General features: G+C 39.4%; 1 protein-coding gene across 5 annotated transcripts in view; it reads left to right on the forward strand.

Moving 5' to 3' along the window:
* THRB (thyroid hormone receptor beta) overlaps positions 1 to 21,797 on the forward strand; it is a 373,141-nt gene that overhangs the window by 158,005 nt on the left and 193,339 nt on the right. Inside the window, exon 4 of one of the 5 annotated variants that reach the window (XM_037730538.1) lies at positions 14,428 to 14,564. The exons of the other annotated variants lie outside the window; for them this stretch is intronic. The gene's annotated coding sequence lies outside the window, so the exon portion shown is untranslated. The remainder of the gene's footprint in view (positions 1 to 14,427; positions 14,565 to 21,797) is intronic. 5 annotated transcript variants of the gene reach the window in all.

Raw genomic sequence — 21,797 nt, forward strand, 5'->3', positions numbered from 1 at the left:
CCTAGCCTCAGCCACTCCCCCAAAGAAATATCCCTTCTGAGCCTCTTTCCAGAATTTTGATGCAATCAGCAATATTGTGAGAAAGAGGAAAGATCAAAATAAGCTTGGGGCCCTCTGGAGGCGCTGAGCATGTAAGTGGCTATCGTTGGCTTTCCATCCAAGACTGTATTGCTCATTGCCTAGGGAAATGAGATGCCATAGTGAGGCCCCATCCTGTGGGGGTCCCAAAGATGTATTTCTTTAATTTAGGGTTGCATGTTGTTCAGTAATTTCTACTTCACTGATATAAACCTCATTTCTGTCATGCATTACTTTAACATGCACTATTAACAATACTCATCAAATTCAAATTCTTCATAACTTTTTAATCCTTTGCTCCTACTGATCTGACTGCTTTTTAAATGCCCTATAAAATACAGAATTCTCATTTATCTTAGCAGAGTGGAACTTCTGGTGGCTGAGGTTAAAAGACAGGCCTTCCGTGGTACCTATGAAACAGGCTCCTTGTGAATTCAGTCTTTTTGCTTTCAGAGGGTATCAAGAACTATCAAATGATGGGCCCTCTACCTGTGTTTTTGCAGTAGGGCATTTTGACCCTCTGAAAACCACTTTCCTTGCCCTGAAATGCTTTGAAACAACTTCATTTAAATGTTGCTATTGTATGTTTTAGAAGTCAGCTAGTAGGAAGGAAATTATTATGGCAGAAATACAGCTAAGGACATAGGCTAGGGCAGATGGGACCCAGCGGCCAATTCTGCATTTTAGAGCCTCAAGAGTGAAATGGGGCTGAGAAGAGCAAGGAAGATGTTTTTGAAAAGGAAATGATGACAGCATTAGGAAATGGCAAGAAAGAGTCATGTGGAGCTGGAGAAGGAAGGATTTGAAGATACTCAAATGTTCCAGCCTTTGAGGCTGTATTATTTTTCTTCAGAAAGGACAAAATGTCTACCACTTGAGTGATTTCCCAACCAAGGGCCAAAGCCTGTATCACTCACAACACAGATCCACGGTAACACAAATTCGGCTCACTAAGGAAGCTATGGTAAAACCGAATCAGCCATGAAAAAGAACACTCGAAATAACCAGGACCTTTTTTTAACCCACGCATGCTGTGCTTTGCTGCACGTGCACACAAATTTCCTGATCAAACCACATTTAATTTAGCAAGAGATTTTTCTCCAACCAGTTTAGTTTAATGTGCGTGAGAGCAGACATGAAATTATACAATATAAGAGTTTGAGCAGAATTTGCTTTTTTGCAATTCCATTTGAAAGGACCTATTTCAAGTCATTAAAAGTCAATTTACACATGGACACAGGGAGGGGAACACTACACACTGGGTCAGTTGGGGGGAAATAGGGGAGGGACGGGGGGGGGGGGGGAGCTGGGGAGAGATAGCAAGGGGAGAGATGCCAGATGTAGGTGATGGGGAGGAAGGCAGCAAATCACACTGCCACGTGTGTACCTATGCAACAATCTTGCATGTTCTTCATATGTACCCTAAAACCTAAAATGCAATAAAATAAATAAACGGGGGGAAAAAAGTCAATTTAACCAAATGGAAAATATCAAGATATAAGTCATAGTCTTCTCTATTCCAGGGACTTCGAGCAAGTGATTCTCCTAGAGCCGAAGTTCTAGAAATTTCTTTCTTTCTTTTCTCTCTCTTGCTTTCTTTCTTCCTTGGTCAAGTAAATAATGTAACGTGTGTAGTCAGATTCCAGTTATTCCTGAGAATGGGCGTGAGGGTAAAATGTCAATCATTAAAGTCCAATTTATTGACATTTTTCCCACGTTTTTTAAAACAGTATGCTGAACATTTTCATCCACAAAACTGCCTGTCAGAGCTGTTCACAAGTTAGAAACTATATCTGTGTTTGATTTTTATCTCCTTTTTCTTTCCCCAAATATTTTCCCTATTGGTGCTACTGAACTATTAATTTAAAAGCAGGCTGATAAAAAGTTACAAACACCCTAATGTGCATATTATTTTTATTCCGTTTGTAGACAAAGAAATTTAGGGTAAAATGGTTAGGAGCAATGCCTAAAGGCTTCACTGTCAGTGGCAGAGCTGGGCTTTAACTCAGATTGTTCTATCGGCAAGCTCCTGGTCTTTGGAAGAGAAGAAATAGATGAAAGTATACCAACATAATACATTGGCCAAATTGGAGAAATAGCTCAATTTTTGAAGAGATAAAAGTATTATTTTGGACCTGCCCATTGTGAAAACCATAAAAAACAGTGATTAAACAAACAAAGGTTTACTTGTTTCTCCAAAGCAGAGGGTGTGGTTCTGTGGTCAGCAGAGACTTGGGTACCTTCTATCATTCTGCATTGCTATTCTTAGCATATGGGTTTATCCTCAAGAGTTCCTCTTGGTTAAAGATAACTGCTGGGGTGCAACCCTTCACATATAAATTCTAGACAACAGCAGCAATGGGAGAGGGGTATTAAAAGGCACCCATTTCTGGCTGTGTTTTTTCTCTTTAGGGAGTCTTATCAGAATGCCCATCAAACAACTTCTAGCTACAATCTCATCTACCGACTCTTAGTTGCAAAGGAAGTGGGAAGATGTGGCTGGGTACCTTGCCACCCAGAATAAAAGTGGGATTTGTTTGTGAGGGAACATGTGGAGATACCTAGCAGACTTGGTCACAATTAGGCAGCTAGAGGAGACCCTTCAAGTATGGAGAGGAAGGGTCAAGATGGGGCTTTCAAGGGACTGATCTTGTAGCCAAGTGTATGATGGATACAAAGGGGAGTAATGAAAGGTAGTTTTGAGTACTGTGATTTGTGGTGGTAAGCTCGGTATTAGTGAGACGGCATCAGGGATAGGAGATAATAGATGCATATGATCAAATTTGTAGCATGAATTGACCAAGGAGAATGTGTTTATTAGTTAGCTGCCATCCAAAACTGTGAACTGTGTTTAAACACACACACACATACCACACACATGGAAGTGTGCATATGTATATAAACACGTTATATATGTGTATCTATATTCATACACACATGCATACATAAAACAAAAACAACAATGTAAAACTTTTCTAGGGCTCCATATTACCAATACGAATGATTTCAAACTTTAGTATCCCTACGAATCACCTGGAAAAAAAGGAGGCTAAATTACAGGCTTTGAAAGAGAATGCGAGAAGGAGAAATTGTGAAGATGACTAGGAAGTCATCATAAGAAGCCAAGCTGGAGAAAGTAAAAAAGTTAGGATGGGAGAGGAGCCAGGTGTTAAGTTTTTGTTCTTTTTTCTTCCTTTCTTCCCTTCCTCCAACCCTCTCTCTCTTATTCCCTTCTTCCCTACTCTCTCCCCTTCTTTTTTCTTTCGGTCTTTAATTTTTTAATTTTAGGAGGAGTAGAGGAGTTTGGTAATCATCTTTTCATAAGCTTTTCACTATAGGCTCCCAAACAAGAAAGAAATTAACACTCAAGTCATCATAACTCCCTTTTGTTAAGCCATAAGACAGCAGGTAATGCCATTTTACAGATGACAAAATCAAGACTCACCTACGGTCTTGACAGTTGGAGCCAGACCCCCCAGCATAGCTCTTTTAGAACTACCTATATCCACGGTACATGATACACTGGCAGGTGCACACGTCCCTTGTGTGTGTAATCCACACAAAAATGACCAAGTTTGTTAGTACAACTTTCTTGGTACTATATGTTTGCACCCTTAGCTTCAAGGCAAAAACTATTTTTTATTTTAGCTTTTACAGTCAGCAACAGTTAAATAAGTATAACTTGGTTTTCTCATTTTAACCCCCTCTGATTGCATTTTGTAAAGCTCATGTGAGCCCTGTTTTTTCCCACCAAATTCTGGAGAGGGGCAGGTTTGGTTGGCACTGGCTGCTGGCTACTCCAGGTGTCTTCCCATACAGCTTGCTGGGGCAAGTGTTGTGATTTCTGCTCTGACATACTGGACAAAGTCTCTCATTAATAAGTAGATGCCTACCTACTTACGTAGTAAAAGTCTAAAAGCACGCCTGGGAAAAACACACACCAACTGTAAAACAGTGGTTAGCTTGGTGAGAGATGAGAGGGAGGAGAGAGAAGAAGATGGGTTGGTAGCATTTTGCTATTTTATTTCTTATAGGGTGATGGATCAAATATCGCAAATCTGAACAGCAGGTACCTGGGTGTCTGTAATATTGTTTTATATACATTGAATGTGTGAACGTTTATAACTTAAACTTTTAAGTTTAAGTTTTTAAAAGTTTATAACTTAAACTTTTTTAATAAATTAAGTAAACATCCTTATAGGCAAAGTGATTTGAGCCTTTGAAATAAAATATTTCCTTTTAGTTGTGAGCAGTCTGCGATAGTGTTTCTCAAAGTAAAGCATGCATTAGAATCATCTAGAGGATTTGTGAAAACAGTATACTAGGTTCCATTGCCAGAGTCTGATTCAATAGGTCTGGAGTTGGACCTGAGAATCTGCATTTTAACAAGATCTCCAGTGATGCATGTTGCTTATCCAGAGACCACACTTTGAGAACCACTGGTCTGGAAGAATTTTTTATCAAGAAAACTAGAGTTGTGTTGATTGCTCGCTTTTTCATTCATTAAACAAGTGTCTGTTACATAAATGTGTCTATTCTAGCACTTGAACTGGGCCAAGTATTGCACGTGAATGTATAAAAATAACCTGTCTGTGGTGGAAAGGATACATGACTGTTCAATACAATTGTGCAGGTTGGACACTGTAAATGGTGCCCACTGGAGTACTATAGTCTAGCCAGATGTGACAGTCAAAAGGCTGTCACAAAGAAACAAAGCAACATTTGCACAACAGTGTAATACATGCTATGATATAAATATGCGTGATGTTCTTTGAGAGATGAACAGAACCATGAAACCCAAAAATGAATTGGGGATATAGAGCCAGGCAAGAGTTCCTGGAGGATAGGACACCTCAGTTGAGTCTACACAGGCGAAGAGAAGTTATCTGGTCAGCAGTAAAGGTATGGGAGGACAGGCAGGGGAAGTAGAATATACAAAGATATGAAATGTAGTTTGTAAGAAGGGTTTGGACATTTGGAGTTTGAGGTATTTACAGAACATTCATGTGGAGGCATCAAATGCTCAAGGATATTTCCTGGGCTGTGGACTTCAGTTTGGATAATATCTAGGTATTAATCACTTGTATTTATATATTATTATAAATAATACTGCAGTAAATATACTTACGTATACATTTTGTCTTACTTTCTGATTATTTCCATAAGAGGCATTTCTAAAATAAGGGCTACTGATAAATATAGTAAAATTACTTTATAAGACGCTGTGTCATTTAATGCTTCCATTATCATTGTGGAAGAATGTCTGCCTCCCTACGACCTCGCCAACATGATTCAATCTTCACAAACTAGGTAACCCAATAGCGAGGCTGCTTTAATGTATACTTTACTGATTATTTGTAACGTTGGACATTTTTCACTTTTTCTTGACCTTTATTCAAGGCTTATTTATGTCATGTGCCTGTTTTCTATAGGATATTGCTTTTTTTAAAATAATTTTTAAGAACTCTTTTTTTCTTTGTGAAGGATATTATCTCTTTGCCTGTCTCATGCATTGCAAATGTGTTGTTCTAATTTCTCATTTACCTTTGCTGTAACAGTAGATAGCTGTTCCTTCTGCCTGGAACACTCTCAGGTATCCCACCAATATGCCTAGTGGGCTCACTCCCTCAGCTGTTGCAAATCTTAATTTGAATTTTATCCTCTCATTGAGGTTCACTCTATTTGCTACTTCAAATCCCCAGCAAGGACAGCTCTTGACAGTTCTGATCCCATAGCATCTTTCATCTTTTCACATAAAACATCATTTATTTATTTTTTGTTAGTTTCCATCCATTAAAATGTAAGCTCCTTAATAACAAGGACACAGGAACCTTTGTCTGTTTTATTTGCAGATATATCCCAAGTACCTAGAATTGTGCTTTGGCACATAGTAGATGCTTAGTATCTATCTGTTAAGTGAATATTAATTGGTTTTATATAGCCATTTATTGTCCTATGGTTTCAAATTTTAATCCTTATAAATGTATCCTTTAGGATCTGATTCAAATGTCTGGTCTATTCCATTGTCTACTGATGAATGTTTTAAACCCTTATCATTAGGATTTTCTAACACTCTTAGAAACTCTTATAGCAACTATTTGATTGAATTAGAAACAAAATTCAAATTTCTTACTTCCTAAATAAATCCCTTAGAAGTGAGAGAATGAGGGTGGGGGGTGGTCCCTGAGCATTTACTTGGATGAACAAAATAGTTCATCAAAAATGTTTGTCTCTTTCACAAAATCATCTAATTACCTACTTTATTCTAAACACAAGTTTTTGTAGCTGTTCATTCCTATGTTATGCTGACCTATTTTATGAACACTCTCAATGGCAACCATATAAGAAGTCCATATTAAAGATTGGACAGCTTCAGCCAGGCGCAGTGGCTCACGCCTGTAATCCCAGCACTTTGGGAGACCGAGGTGGGCAGATCACATGTCAGGAGTTAAGGGACCAGGCTGGACAATATGGTGAAACCTGTCTCTACTAAAAATACAAAAATTGGCTGGGTATGGTTGTGGTCACTTGTAATCCCAGCTACTTGGGAGGCTGAGGCAGGAGAATTGCTTGACCTTGGGAGGCTGAGATTTCAGTGAGCCGAGATTGCTCCAATGCACTCCAGCCTGGGAGACAGAGCAAGACTTCATCTCAAAGAAAGAAAAAGAAAAAAAAAGTTGTAACTAACTGTGGTGGGGGGCCATGGGGAAGATCAGGATGCGTATTCACAAAAAGGTGAACAATCATTCTAATTATTCATTATTATTTATGTTTTGCAACTCCAAATGAATGGGGCAGATACCACGTATTCAAGATATTAAGAAGAGGAAAAGATGATGGTGGATTGCAGTGATCTATGAATCCTTGACTGAGGGCATTAGAATTTGTATCAAGCCTAAAGAATAAGTGGAATTTGACTTTTATTAGAGAGGAGAAAGCTATTTATTAGGAGCAGGAGGGCTATCAGTCCTAAAACCTATTTTCAACACTTGGCAATTTTTGTTCTTATGTTGTTGTTTTCATTATTGAAGACAATGGGTATTATTATATCTAGACTATTGCTATAGCATGATTTATTACATGTTGGAATATTTTTTATTTCTACTTCAAACATTTGGCACACTAACACACTTTTTACACTTTTGAAATAGAAGTTAATCAATGAGGGAAAACAGGCATGGATTGTTATACTTAGACCAATCATCAAAGACAACAGCAAGTGTTCTTCTTGCTTTGTTTTTTCGTTTGTTTGTTTGTTTGTTTCTTTTGAGACAGAGTCTCTCACTTTGTCACCCAGGCTGGAGTGCAGTGGAGTAATCGCAATTCACTGCAACCTCTGCTTCCTGGGTTCAAGCGATTTTCCTGCCTCAGTTTCCTGAGTAGCTGAGATTACAGGTATGTACCGCCATACCTGGCTAATTTTTGTATTTTTAATAGAGATGGGGTTTTGCCATGTTGGCCAGGCTGGTCTCGAACTCCTGACCTTAGGTGATCCACTCACCTCAGCCTTCAAAGGTGCTGGGACTACAGGCATAAGCCACTGCACCCAGCCTCTCCTTGCTCTTTTAAAACCATTTGCAACTAATTGAGAGTGAACCAGTTGCTTTCTTTCAGTGCTGTTTTTCTTCCTTTGAGAGGAAGCATTTAATATGACAGGCATCATGCCAACCATTAGTTATCAATGTTAACAGGTTCTGAAGCAGCAGTGATGAACTACCTATCTCACTTAATCTAGAGACCACCCTGTAGTAATAAGCTTAATCTTTTCCCCCCAGCAAATATTTCATGAGAGTGATTAGTAAATAACAAACTCATCTGAAAGACTACATATTTGACTTCTTTCTCTTCTGCTGCTGCTGCTTCTTGTCTGTAAAAGGGTAAAAGACAGACAGCCAAAAGCAAGAAGCAGAAATTTAATCCACAGTCTGAAGAGACAGACCCTGACTATATAGGAGCATGTTGAAATTCTCAATTTTATTCATTTTATTTTGATGTTTCCATTTAATCTAATATTCTATCATACATATTTTACATTTCTCATTTAGTCTTAAATAGTATAATACATGGTTTTGAGCAAGATAGATAGAGCATTGAATCTGCTTATTGTGAGGGTATTTACCTACTTGATTTTCTGGCAATCAGGAATAAGAAACAAAGATTTGAGCACATCCCATTTAGCAACCAACAGATTACATGGACCTTTAGTGTGCTCATTTAAGCTTGGCCTTGGTTCATTTACATCTTAGATCTGTGGACTACAATTATGGCCATGTTATTAAATGATTTATGTTTTTATTTAGCATGTTGTTAATGAAAAGTAACTATTTTCTCCATTAAAATTCAGAGAGTAGAAGTTGAAGGTAAAAAGTTGATGTCTATGCAGTTTTCTGTATGTATATTATATTTCATAATAAAAACAAGGTTAGAACAAACAAAGTAACTGTAACAGGATGGGCAAATGACATCTAGTAACAACTAGCAACACAATTTCTCTAAGGAAGGGAGCTGTTTATTTGGAAAAAAAATGCCTTGGTCAGTGTGCTGGAGGTAAAAAGATAAATCTGCAAGGGAGCTAGGTGAGAGTGGAACTGTGGTGCTGTAGACAAAGGTGGGTTTTGGCCATTACTCTAAAGAAGAGAAGGAGAAAGATAGAATGAATGGATGGATGAATGGATGGAAATGAATGAATGAGCAAACTGGACAAAGCATCACAGAGAAGACAGGAGGCTATAAAGTTAACAAAGTGACTCCTTTCTAAGACCCCTCAAGTCCTCAATAAAGAGACTGAAATGATTGATATATGATCCAAGTAGATCTGCTGTAGAAATGACCTACTTGTGAGTCAGTTGAAACTGAGGGAAGCATGGAGTGAGACAGCAGGTCAGGTGCCCACAGGTGTGGTATCCAAGGTGGCTATGGGGATTGTAGAAAACCTTGATATGGGTGTTCAGACCAAGGTGGAGGCTGGAGGAGGAAATCTTTTATTAACAGGTGGAGCACTTTATGGTGGTTTAGAACAGTGCTGCTTATGTTTTAATCCTGTTATACATTTGAAAGAACTATTACATAGTAAATTTGATCCCTGATTGCTTTATTTCAAGTTACTGAAATGGTTTGGGGATTGACTCCCATACTTAATTTCTAAATCCTCCTATTTAGATAAATGTCTACAACTGGTATTATGACTTCTGGAGAATTCTAGTGGAGGTCCTAGGGAGAATCCTCATCTGCTTATGCCAACTATTGGTGTTTCTGGTCACACAGAATTATAGAATCATAAACATGAAAAGTTTCTTAGAGATGATCATTTGCTGCTCTAAGTATGATTTGTGGCTAGAAGCATTGGCCCCACCAGGGAGCTGGTTAGGAATGCAGAATCTCAGGGCTCACTCCACACCTAATGAATCAGAATCTGTACTTTAACAAGATCCTAGGTGATTTTTATGCACAGTAAAATTGGAGAAGGCTGAGTCAACACGCAATGCTCCTGTTCTCCACATAGCTACATGCATTGTATGATGGCTGTTGCTCCCTAAGAATACTATTCAAAAAAGAACAGAGCCATTAACAGCTCCTGTCTTGCTTGGCTTAGGGAGCAGTTGCCATTTTAAAGGGTAGAAATGCTGCTCCCAGAAAATGAAGAGGGAATAGGATCCAAAAAAAAAAAATAGGTAGGAACGGTGGTTGCCTGGGGCCTGAGTTAGTTAGAACAAGTCAGGTTATTGAGGAAAACATGATGGTAACTTTATCTGTGGGCCACATAAAGCTCATCTGAATGACATCACTTTACAGAAAGCTTAAACACCAGTAGGCCTTTTAAAGATTTTTGAGGAAGAGAAAGTGGAGTGAATGGGAAACCAGTGGGCATGAATGTGGTGATCATAAGAAAAAATGCTCTTATGGTCAAATTCACTCACAAGTTCTGTGTCTATACCAATCTGGGACTGATGCACTTACTAGCACCCAAACCGCGTTTGTGTTACAAAAGGTGGTAGGATATTAGGTAGGAGAGATGGAGCTAAAGTCTTTGATCTTTTCTGTGAAAGATTAGGTGCAGGACCATGTGATAAAATGAATGTGAGACTATTCCCATATGTTGCTCAGCTATAGAAAATACAAGCTTCTATAACAAGAAATGACTTTCAGTAGAAGGATCTAGTTGAGCCATAACCTTGATAATAACAATGGAAAAGAAAAAAATTCACAGTAATATCCCTTTGCACCTGAGCAACTATACATTGAAACAATCAGATTTCAGTTCTGAAAGGAAATACTGAAGAGAGATTATGATGCCCCAAGATGTGCAGACCCAGAGAGGAAAGCCGCTCTCCAGGCAAAGAAAGGAGCTTCAGAAGTTCCTCTAAAACACTTAGACACTTTAATTACCCCAGTAAGGGACCATAAAACAGAGAGGGGAGGTGGGCCTGGCCCGAAGCAAGTACAGTAAACTCTATGTTATCTGGCAGATAACCAAAAAAATGATACTTGAACCGTTTACCTACATTTCCCAGGGACTTTAAAAGAATTACTGTTTTCTACCTTCGTTTGAATCTATGAAAACTGTAGTTTTAATTTGAAAGAATAAAACAGGTTAAGCTTCTACTACTGGTTTATTTTCCCAGCTAAGTGATTAAGGGGACAAAGTGAAATGTATACCTATCATTGTTTCTCTCCAAATCAATATTTTATAAAAGTTCATTTTTTATCCAAATTTATCTCTAGTTTCTTACATTATAATTATGCCTTTAAATATATTTATAATTCTAATTTCTCCTGGACTTCTGAGATTGTCTTATTTTTCTTGGCCTGAAATTAACTTATTTTTCTTGGCTTTATACTATAACTCAGTACTGTCCACTAAATATATAAAGTGAGCCACAAATCCAACTCACATATGTAATTTTAAATTTCCTAGTAACCACATAAAATAAATTTCACCTGTTGTTTTTATTTTTTAAATACCACATTTTCTAACTCAATATATAAAATAGTATTCCAACAAGTAGCCAGTAGAAAAATTATTAATGAGATATTCTACATTCTCTTTTTCATGCTACGTCTTCAAAATCTAGTGTGTATCTTACACTTACAGCACATGTCATTTGAGCTAGTAGCTATGTGTGACTGATGACTAGTGGCTACCATATTGAACAGCACAGCGTTGATTCCAGTGCAATCATTCCTAATATTTTGGATTCAGGTTTCTTTAGGGGGACCTTATGAAAACTGTGCACCTTACTCCCAGAAAAAAAAAAAAAAAAAAAAACTTAGCATACAATCCCCGATAAATTTTCAAGGAATTTATGAAATCTTAGAAGCCCATCTTGGACCCTCCTGAGGTAAAATTACCCCAAACTTCCATAATTTCATCACCAGTCTCACTTTTTTTTATAGTTGACCTTTTGGATTTACATAAATTATTTTAAAAGGAAGCTACTATTTCTATACATGAAAAATGTGTCATATATCAAAAGCAGAAGATAACTTTAAAAAATTACTATTATTATTTTAAAAATTCATAAACCTACCCCTAAACTTATCTTTCATATCACTCTTCGGGATGCACGGCCTAGGGATCTGGAAACCAGATGAGGAGGCCCTGCTCTCAGGCTTCCTCTGAATGGATGCAGGAATGAAATGGAGTCTTCAGGGATGCACTGTTAGGTCATTATAGTAACCCAACCAGTTGCGTTACTTAAACCCGCGTAGTGAGATGGAGATTGGGGGTGTAAAACTGGGCAAAGTCATTCACTTTGATAAGGTTCATGGACTTTAGAATTATTTATTTTCTCCTGCTGATTTTTCTTCCCTGGCTCTGTTTGCAAGAAGAACATCTGAAACTCTGTCCCCTTGGGGGAAAGGGTGGGTAAGAGGAGGAGACCTGGTTGGTGGCTTAGATGAGCTCTGCTCCAGGCCTTAAAGAGATGGCTCTTTTTCTCATCTTCTCTGCAAGCCTCCTCCTTTCACAGTCTAGTTGGTGAGACCCAATGGACAGAGGAGAAAGGATATAAGTGCTGGGACACCTGACCTTCCTGCCACGTAGGCCGCAAGTCCAAGATTGCAAATGCAAATGCCAGCAAAGGTTAGGTGGGTAAGTTCAATGAGTCACTTCTGAAGGGACTGGAAATTTGGACCTTTGAGCAAAGTCTTCCCCCTTTTTTGTCAAATGTTGACAAATGTGTTATTTATATTATATTTAACGTTACATATTTACACTTGGTATTTAATACTAGAAACACCAACCAGAAGACTGACTATAGCTTCTAATTCAGGCTGAATCAGGCCATCAGGATGCCAATTAAGTCTTCTGCCAAAACCTCAGTGCTGATTCTCAACTCAAACATGTTCGTGTGTTTGGTTGATATTACAGTGAGGGGAGGGCTGGGATGCTGCTGGCCTGTAGCAGTATGAGGACAGTCCTGCACCCAAAGATTTGTCCTGCCCTAAATGCCATAATGTCCTTGTTGAGAAACACTGAAATAGTAAAAGAAATTCTGCAGGACCTCATGTGATAATACGGTTCAACTCTCATTAGGAGCCAAGGCTCTGTTTGGTAAAGAGAAGACAATACATTTTTTCTGGAGCATTTCTTTCCTTTTGATTGGACAGGCATGGCAGACATAGCAGGCTTCAAGTATTTGAGGTTTCTGATCATCTTTAGTTTATCTCACGTTTCTGCAGGTTTTTTTTCTCCTTTCTTCTGGTTTTAGTATGCTTACACTCTTCAGAGAGTTTTAGCATTATTCCTTTATGAAATGACTTTCAAAAAGTGACACCCAAAGCAATGACTTGACTGAAAGTATATGACTGAGAAAGGCCCTGTTGCTAGACTCCCATAATAGAGAGTATAGCTGAGATGTCCACTCATGCTCAAAAGGGAGTTATGCTGCAGATGTGACTTCCACAGCAGCGGATGTCCTTGCCATGGGTTGTTTGAAAACACTGAGTTTGCCATGATGCTGTTTCCACATCCATGCCAGTTCCACTATGACATGTGTCAGCTTTTATTCAGTGAAGACCTTTTTTCCTGAACAAATGAGGGTGTATATGACCCATTCTCTGAGTTTTAGATGAGGGATGGGGTATTTCATCTCTTCTCATCTAGGTGACCTGTCCATCTATTTTATGAAAATTTTTTAGTGCACTCTAACACACATACGCTAAAGCATATAAGGCTCCATGAGTTTTTTATATAGTTGCATACTCATGTAACTTACACTTAGAAGGACATACAAAACATTTCCAGCAACGTTGAAGGTTGCCCATGCCCCTCCCTGTCACTACCTGCCCCATACCAGGATTACCACTTTTCTGACTTTCATCACCATTGATTAATATTTTTACCTGTTCTTGAACTTCTTATACATATTACATAATACACACTCTTTTGAATTTGACATTTTTTACTCAATATAACATTTTTGAGTTTCATACCTGTTGTTATATATGTCAGTATTTTATTCTTTTTTATTGCAGAGTAGTATCAATTACATGGACATACCACAGTATGTTTATTCATTCTCTTGTGTAACAGAAAACTGGGTTGTTTCCAGTCTAGGGCTGTCTTTTGGTGGACATATGCATTTCTCTTGGATGTAAACCTAGGGGAAGATTTGCTAGACGATAGAGCAGATATATGTTTAACTTTACTAGAGACTTTCAAACAGCTTTCCAAAGTGGTTTTAGAAATTTACAGTGCCCCCAACAGAGTAAGAGAGTTCAGTTGCTCCATATCTTCTGCAATACTTGATAATGTTAGTCTTTTTAAATTTTAGTCATTATAATGGGTATGTAATCGTCTCTCATTGTGGCTTTAATGTGCATACTCCTTTGCATTTTCACCTCAAGTAAATGAGTCATAAGCATTGAAGTTTATGTAGAAGCTTTTAAATTCTTGGTTTGGGCTACGGCATGTGCAATGGATTTTAGGAATTCCTAACCCTTTTAAGGAATCCTATGTCTATTTCCCGAGAGAAGTGATGTCTAATTGTACAATCATCCCAGCATAGTCAGATGTGAAAATTCCTCAGCCACACCTCTAGTGTGGTATCTCCATGTCATGGCCTTGACAAGCAATGCACAGAGGAAGACCCAACATTGCTACTGTAGGCATTTGGCAATAAATTTACCTCTCCATACACAGGGAATCATGTTCAGTAATATCCAGTGAGCATTTATTGAGCACATGTTTTGTTCCAGGCATTGTGCTGGGCATTGAGAAAGCAACAGGGAAATAGACACAGTCCGTCTCCTTTTGAAAGACTCACCGTCTAGTGAGAGAGTTAGAAAGTGAACATACAATTGTCATGAAGTATTATAAGTGCTTTGCAAAAGTGTGTGTATTTTCAGGGGGCTTGGAAGCCCGTAGCCAAGGTCCTTGGGGAGAGCAAGAAAAAGTCTTCCCAAAAAAAGTGGTCACTGGAGTGAGTGTTACAAAGAGGGGGAGTGCATCCCAGGCAAGGCATCTACCAAGCAGAGCTGTGGAGGTGAGCTTCTGCACGGGTTTCTCAAAGGCTGTTGGCACAGCTGGAGCATAGCGTAAGTGCAGGAGGCATTTGCAAATGATACAGCCAGGATGTGTACAAGGCTGATCATGAAGGGTGTACTTAAATGAAAATATATTTTGCACAATTTCAACCCAGAGAATCTCCCTTTTTGGTTTACCTGCTAACAAAAAGAATCAAGACTTCCTTTTGACCGTCTCTGGACACTGAATTTTGGCTTCTACTCACCTTTTGAAGCTAAATTGCATGAAGTTAGGCTTCTTCCTTTCTTTCTTCCTCTTTCTTGTTTCTTTTTGCCTTCCTTTCCTTCTTTCCTTCCTTCTTTCTTTCCTTCCTTCTTTCTTTCACTCTCCCTTTCTTTCTTTCTTTCACTCTCCCTTTCTTCCTTTCTTTCTTTCTTTCTCTTTCTTTCTTTCTTTCTTTCTTTCTTTCTTTCTTTCTCTCTTTCTCTCTTTCTTTCTCTCTTTCTCTTTCTCTCTCTCTCTCTCTCTCTCTCTCTCTTTCTTTCTTTCTTCTTTATTTCGAGACAGGGTGGAGTGCAGTGGTGCCGTCATAGCTCACTGCAGCCCCAACTTCCTGAAGATCAGGTGATTCTCCCAGTTCAGTCTTCCAAGTAGCAGATACTCCAGGCATATACCACCATACCCAGATAATTTTTTGTATTTTTAGTAGAGATGGGGTTTTGCCATGTTTCCCAGGCTGGGCTTAAGCAATCTGCCCACCTTGGCCTCCCAAGGTGCTGGAATTACAGGCATGAGCCACTGCACCTGGCTGAAGTTAGACATCTTGCTATCTCTTTTTGTGGATATAGACATATTTTCTATTTAACAGTCTAGAACCAATGTGTGTTTTCCCATATATGATAGTCTAAGAATTGAATTGTAGTTTCTTAACTAGGTTTTTGTTTTGTTTTGTTTTGTATGCCTTCCAGACCCAATACTCTAGCCAGTGCAATGGCTCTGAGTGTGACATAGGCCTACTTTTCTTATGGGATTGAGTAATATTCTTGGTGTTAGCATCTGTCCTTTTGATTGGAGGAGTAAGGCAGACACTTACATTTCTCATAAAAAATCTGCTCATTGAAATCAAGCCAGTCCTGATGGTATCAGGAACCTTCTGCCCTGAGCACAACAGAGGCAGTCATGGGGTATCAGAATTATCTCCATTTTATTTAACAAACACTGATGTAGCATGAACCTCTTTCCATTTTCTATGTGGTATTCCAGCTGCATAGCAACTTATTTACCTCTCACAAGCACCCTAGAGTTGGAGAGTTTCCACATATGAGGAAACTGAGGCACCAAGATATTAAATAACCTTCTCAAGACACAGGTGTAATTTGAACCCACACACTCATATTTGTAGACACCATACTATGCTGCTTCTTTTTACTTGCAAAAGATACAGGATAAACTCAAAGGAACAAAGTTCCTTTAACAAATCTTTGTTGAGCAACTGCCTGGTGGGTGAGTCAGTGACATCTTTGCCCCAGAAACTCTTAACCTATTTGGAGAGACAGATAGTAATAAATGTTTGTAATGCAATGTTAACCTGAGGAGGAAAGTTACTAACCTTGTCTGAGGAAGTTAGGGAAGGGCTTCAACCTGAAATACTACGGGCTCAGTCTTTCATGAAAAGCAGTGAGCAGACAGGACAGTTCTGAGTTGTGATAAGGCAGAGCTTGTTTGGGAGGTGGAAGATGCTAAGGTGTGCTGTGGAGACTGAGGTTAGGCATAGGACTGGGGGAAGGTGGTACTGGGGGCTGGGTGTAAGAATCCTGTATGTGAGGCTGAGGAGTAGGACTTTAACTTGCACGCAGTGGGAAGGCATTGAGGGTTATTAAGTAGAGGAGAGAGTTCATAAACCACCTTCTGGAGAGACCCATTGTGGATAACATTGCAATAATTTGAAAGAGGATGAAAATTTGCAGTGTAGGTTATTTAGAATCTAGGAGCATCAGGTGGATTGACAATGAAAGGCAGAGTCTGACCTGTAGCATGTGGTGGGGGAGGAGGAACAAGGGTACGAGTAAGAGGGAGAGAAGGAAGAAGAAAGGAGGAGAGGGTGAGCACAATGTCTTCTGAAAGGAAAAAAGGAAGGGAGGAACCGAGGGAGAAAGGAAAAGAGGGAGATAAAAGAGGAGGAAAGGATGGAAAGAGGAGAGAAAATAATATGTCAATGTGTTTTAAAAAATCTTACAATGAAATGTTACTGGTATGATAATCCTATGATTCAGGCTTTTGGAAGTATGTGCTCAGCCAAATTTTGTTTTGGTGGTTCACCAGCAGTTATTTTCATGACTCTGTAGTAGCTCATTGAGATTACTTCCAACTAAAGATACTTTGTCAGGTTTATGTAAGACTTCATTTAGAGGGCATTGCCTTGGCATGCAGACAGCTTCCAGGCCTTACACACCAGCAGAAACATGTTCTCTGAAACGTGCAATAAAGCATTTTAAATTCATAGCTGGGCACCTCAGGAGCAAATAAGAGCTGCCACATGGAGCCATGGAGCACTTTCAGAATAATGCTTTCAAAAAAAAAAAAAAAAAAACAGAAACACACAGAGATATTTGAAATTCATCCTCACAGTTGTCAAGCCTGAATCATAATGGCTTTGAACCCAAGGAAAATTTAAACATATGAGGCTCATAAAACCTTACTTTAAGCCAAATTATCGCTGCCCTCTGTGCCAGTTATAAGCAGCATAATTAGTGGAGTGAACTACTTCTCCCTGCAATTATCATTATCAGGCTGGGGTACATATGTTGGAGTTGAGAGGGGGGTAAAGTTCTAATCGTTGCAGGGTCTGTAGATGTGGATAAGGTAGCATGTCAGGTGTTAGCTGTCCAGGCAGCCTCCTGGTGCTACAGGAGTCTCATTTTACCAAGGGTTTAGGTTACCACAAGCTTTGCTCATCTTCCTGCTGCAATACTGGCTTCTGTAGCAGGCCAGGAGGCATGGTGTAGAATCCCGAGCCAGAGAGAGCAGCCTGGAGTAGTGAGCTATTCGTCTGGATGTGTTATGTGGCTAAATCCATACAGCCATGACTCCAGCCAAACATCAGTCACCACGGGCAGCTAAGGTGCATTTCAAGAACTTATAATTGGGATAGCTCAGCCACGTACGTGTAGGACATGGCTTTGGGTCCCAGGCAGTTTATTTGCTTAGAATGCCTTCATTCTATCTGACTCGGAAGTAGAGAATGAGAAGCCCATGCTGAGGATGTAGCGATGTCAACAGGTTCTGAAAGCCCAGAGGACAGCAGGGTAAGTGTCAAACCACCCCTGTGATGCTCTCTGTGTGAACACTTAAGGAGATTGTGTTGCAATTAATGTGTGGGTCAAGACCTGTCCATAGTCAGGGCATGGGCTTCCAATGGCCAACATCTCTTAAAATTCTAATGTATCCTTGCTAAGGGTGGGATTACCCAAACATACTTGTTCAGTAATTCTCGTATATACTGAATTAGAGTTAAAAGACAAAGAAGATATAATTCCTAAATTTCAAGCTTTTCTGTTGGGGGTAGGGAGAGGAAGGGGGGTAATACAGTGATATAGATTATAATGCTGTGTTTTTTAAACTTTAAAAATTTTAAGGAGACTTGTAAAAGGAAAATAAATTACCTTCCTATTCTGAAATAAGACACTGAATGAATATATGAATATAAAATTGTAATCCATTCCTAGTGCCATCCTTTGAGAGACATTTCGTTTCCTCGAGTACCATACTTGAGGAAACAACTGGGATGTGTTCCAAAGAATGGCTCTGTAGAGGCTGAGGGTTTGGGGTGTTCCATGCTACAGAGAAAGGCTGAAAGAACTGGGAGTGTGCGCTCTGGAGAAAAGACCGTAGGAGTGATTGCAGCTGTTTTTAAGCATGATAAGGATTGATGCACAGAGCAAGGAAGACACTTGTCCTGTATTTCCCTTGGGAAAAGTATCCTTTTTGGAAAGAGGGGTAACAGATCCTTCTGACAGTCTGATTTTTAAAAAAGACCTCTCCTTAGAAAATACATTTATTATTAATGCAAAATTGCCACATTATAGCAGGGATCTCATGGGATCCTGTGAAACACATGTAAAGACCTTTGTTCTAGATGATAGGACCAACAGTGAATAAAAATTTCAGGATTTGGGTTGGTTTAAGGAAGAATTTACAAATGGTTTGGTTATTGCTGCAATGGAATTGGGCTTTTCCTAAGGTGATTCCCTCCCTCATCCCTAGAGTCTGAATGAATAATTGTGTAGAAAGAATACCTCGAGCTTTAGATTCCCCGAGACCGGGATTTGGATGCAGACGGTGCTTCTTCTAGCTGTGTGTCCTCGGACAAATCATTAAATCCTGCCAAATATCTGTGAAATGGAGAAAAAAATCTATCATGAGGTGATTGGGCTAGTTAAATGACAGCAGGTGTATAAAATGCCTATGTCAGTACTAGAGTAGATTATGAACAAAAATATACTTTTCTGAGTACTTCTCAAAGGTCGTCAATTGAAAAGAACAAGAAAAAGCCTAATTCCTGCCTCTGCATTTGTTCCTCATGATTATGTTCCCTTTTTACTGTTAAGAATATTATAGACAGCATTCTAGCTTTGTGTGGGAAGCTACAATAAATGTCTAACTCTAAATTTGCATCAGATTTATATTTCTGAAAAACTTTAAAAGTGAACTGAAAGGTGATATTATGGTATCTTAAAGGTTTTTTTAAAACAGCTTTTGACCCAAAGTGTAAATGAATAGTGTCAAAAGGAAATGGGCTTGAAATATTTCAAAGTGTTTTCAATGAAGAGAAATTTATCCTCAATTTCTATTAATGCAAGAGGAAATGAGGTTGCATTTTAAGGTAATAACTAATAATGGGAAAGAAAAGTATATATCAAGTGAAAAGGGATAATACTAGATAATAATAGAGCATATAATAGACATTAAAGGCCTTTCTGTAAGATTCTAGAGAGGAACATACTTTTCCATGGCTTTTGGTAATGGGCTTTTTGAAATATTCAATTGAGATATGAACTGGAGGCTGTGAACATTTAGTCCTGTGGGTGGCAGGATATTCTTAGTAGCTTCCAGGATGTTTGCTGCATGGGAATTGTCTTTAATTCCCCAGGCAGCAGATTTGATAGAGCATGACATCTAAGGCACTGCTGGATGTGAAAGGGGGTCCCTCACCTTCAAGGAATATGAGCCAGGGTGAAGAGTGCAGCATGTATTCCAGAAAAGATGAGTGGTATAGGCAATGATTTCCCACATGGTTCAGAGGAGAGAAGGCTGGAGACTGGAGCTGATGACAGCTTTCATGGAGGAAGTGAGGACTGAGCTGAGCCTTGAAAATTGGGAGTTGCTGTCTTCCCATCTCAGTAAATGGCAGCAGTATTCACCCGGGTATTTAATCCAAAAACCTAGAATCATACTTGCTTCCTTTTTCCCTCACCCCCAAATCCAAGCTCTCAGCAACTCCTACCTATTCTGCCTCCAAAATAGATCCTGAATCTGCACACTCCCACCATCTCCATTTCTGTCCTCCTGGGTCAAGCCACCATCCTCCCTTTGAAATGTTTCAATGGTCTATTAGCTGGTCTTTCTCTTTAGACTTTTGGACCATCCTCCAACCCATTTTCCACAAAGAAGCCAGAGCAATGAAGTCACCACTGTGATTTAAACTCTTTAAAGGTTTTCCATTAGACTAAAAATAAAATCTTCGCTCCTCCGCATGGCCTACCAGGCCCTGTGTGAGGTGGCCCAGACTCACAGATCTCACCCCCTCTCCTTCTCCCCTTCACTCACCATGGCTGAGCCACGCTGGCTTCCTATGATTCTTTGATCTAGGTATATGTACAATAGAGAGAAAAAGAATGTGAAAATTATTGAAGGCTATAGGAGATCAGTTCTCAAAATTAGCAGGAGAGCTCAGTTTTATGTAATGATTCTGTCACACAAATGTAGGCATGTAAGTAGGAAGTATGGTTGGATTTAAAGGACCTCTGGGAAGGATCCTTTTGTATCTCAAAATTTATCTCTTCCACCAGCTTCATTAAATTATTTTCCAGGATAATATACTTTACTAAATTCCCACCGGTGAGGAAGTACGGTTGGCATTTACTGTGCCAGCTACGGTGCCAGGTACAAGAGCTATGATGATGAAAAAAATAAAACAAAAATAGACATGAGGACTCTACTTTCTTGCTGCTTTTCAGACTACTGGGGACCCAGACAATTACCACAGAAGATAATTACAACGAGGAGTTTTACAAGGTGCCATGAGAACACGTGGGTGGGGCGCCTACCTAACTCTGACTTGAGAGGTCAAAGCTTCCCAAGGGAAGGGCATTTGTGCTGAGAACTGAAATAGTGGGAAGTAGGGCAAGAAGGCAGGGGCAAGCATTCAAGTTTTCTTGGCAGGGGAAACAGCACCTGCAAAAAGACAGTGTTAAGGGAGAACATGACACTTCATGGAACCCAGAAAAGTTCAGGATGGTTGCAACACAGTGGCAAGATGGAGGAAGTGGAGAGAAGAGGAGCAAGGTATGAGAAGTAAGTGGTGGCATATGTGTACAAAGCTTTATAAGCCACTGCAAGGTCTTTGGACCTATTAGTAGCAAATAAGAGGTTTTAAGCAGTGGGATTGCATGATAAGTGATGTAGGGGGCTCAGTCTGGATAGAGTATGAAGAGGGGCTAAGTGCAGAGGTTGGCAGGCCATTTGCAAGGCTGTTCTATAATCCAGGTGAGATATAATGTTGGTATGAACCAATGTTGAAGGAGCAAAGATGAACAGTCCAGAAGAGAGATTTGAAAAGGGGAATTTACAGCACTTGGAGATTAACTGGATGACATAGGGGTGGAGATGGAAAGAACAATAAGAATGACTCCTAAGTTTCCACCTCCCAGAGGACCATTTGCTAAGATAGGGACTCAGGTGTAGAAAGAGGCTTAGGGGAAGACAGGAAGATGTCACATCTGTTAGTGAAAAGACTTTTTTTTTAATATAACATCAGGTTTTCTTTGTAGCATGGGCTCTGGAAATTCTGAAAGTAGTTGGAGGTAAGAGTCTATGAAAGATTGAGAAGGGAAGACGAGAGGGCATCATAGAGAACTATTGAAACCCTCCTACTCTTCCTTAAGCCCTGGCCAAGATGTCAAGCAAGTTCTTCTGTCATTAATACACAGTATTTAAAAGAAATATGAGTCTACTAGTTAATTGCAAAGCCGTT

The sequence above is a fragment of the Cebus imitator genome, unplaced genomic scaffold (assembly GCF_001604975.1).
Source record: "Cebus imitator isolate Cc_AM_T3 unplaced genomic scaffold, Cebus_imitator-1.0 Scaffold351, whole genome shotgun sequence".
NCBI lineage: Eukaryota > Metazoa > Chordata > Mammalia > Primates > Cebidae > Cebus > Cebus imitator.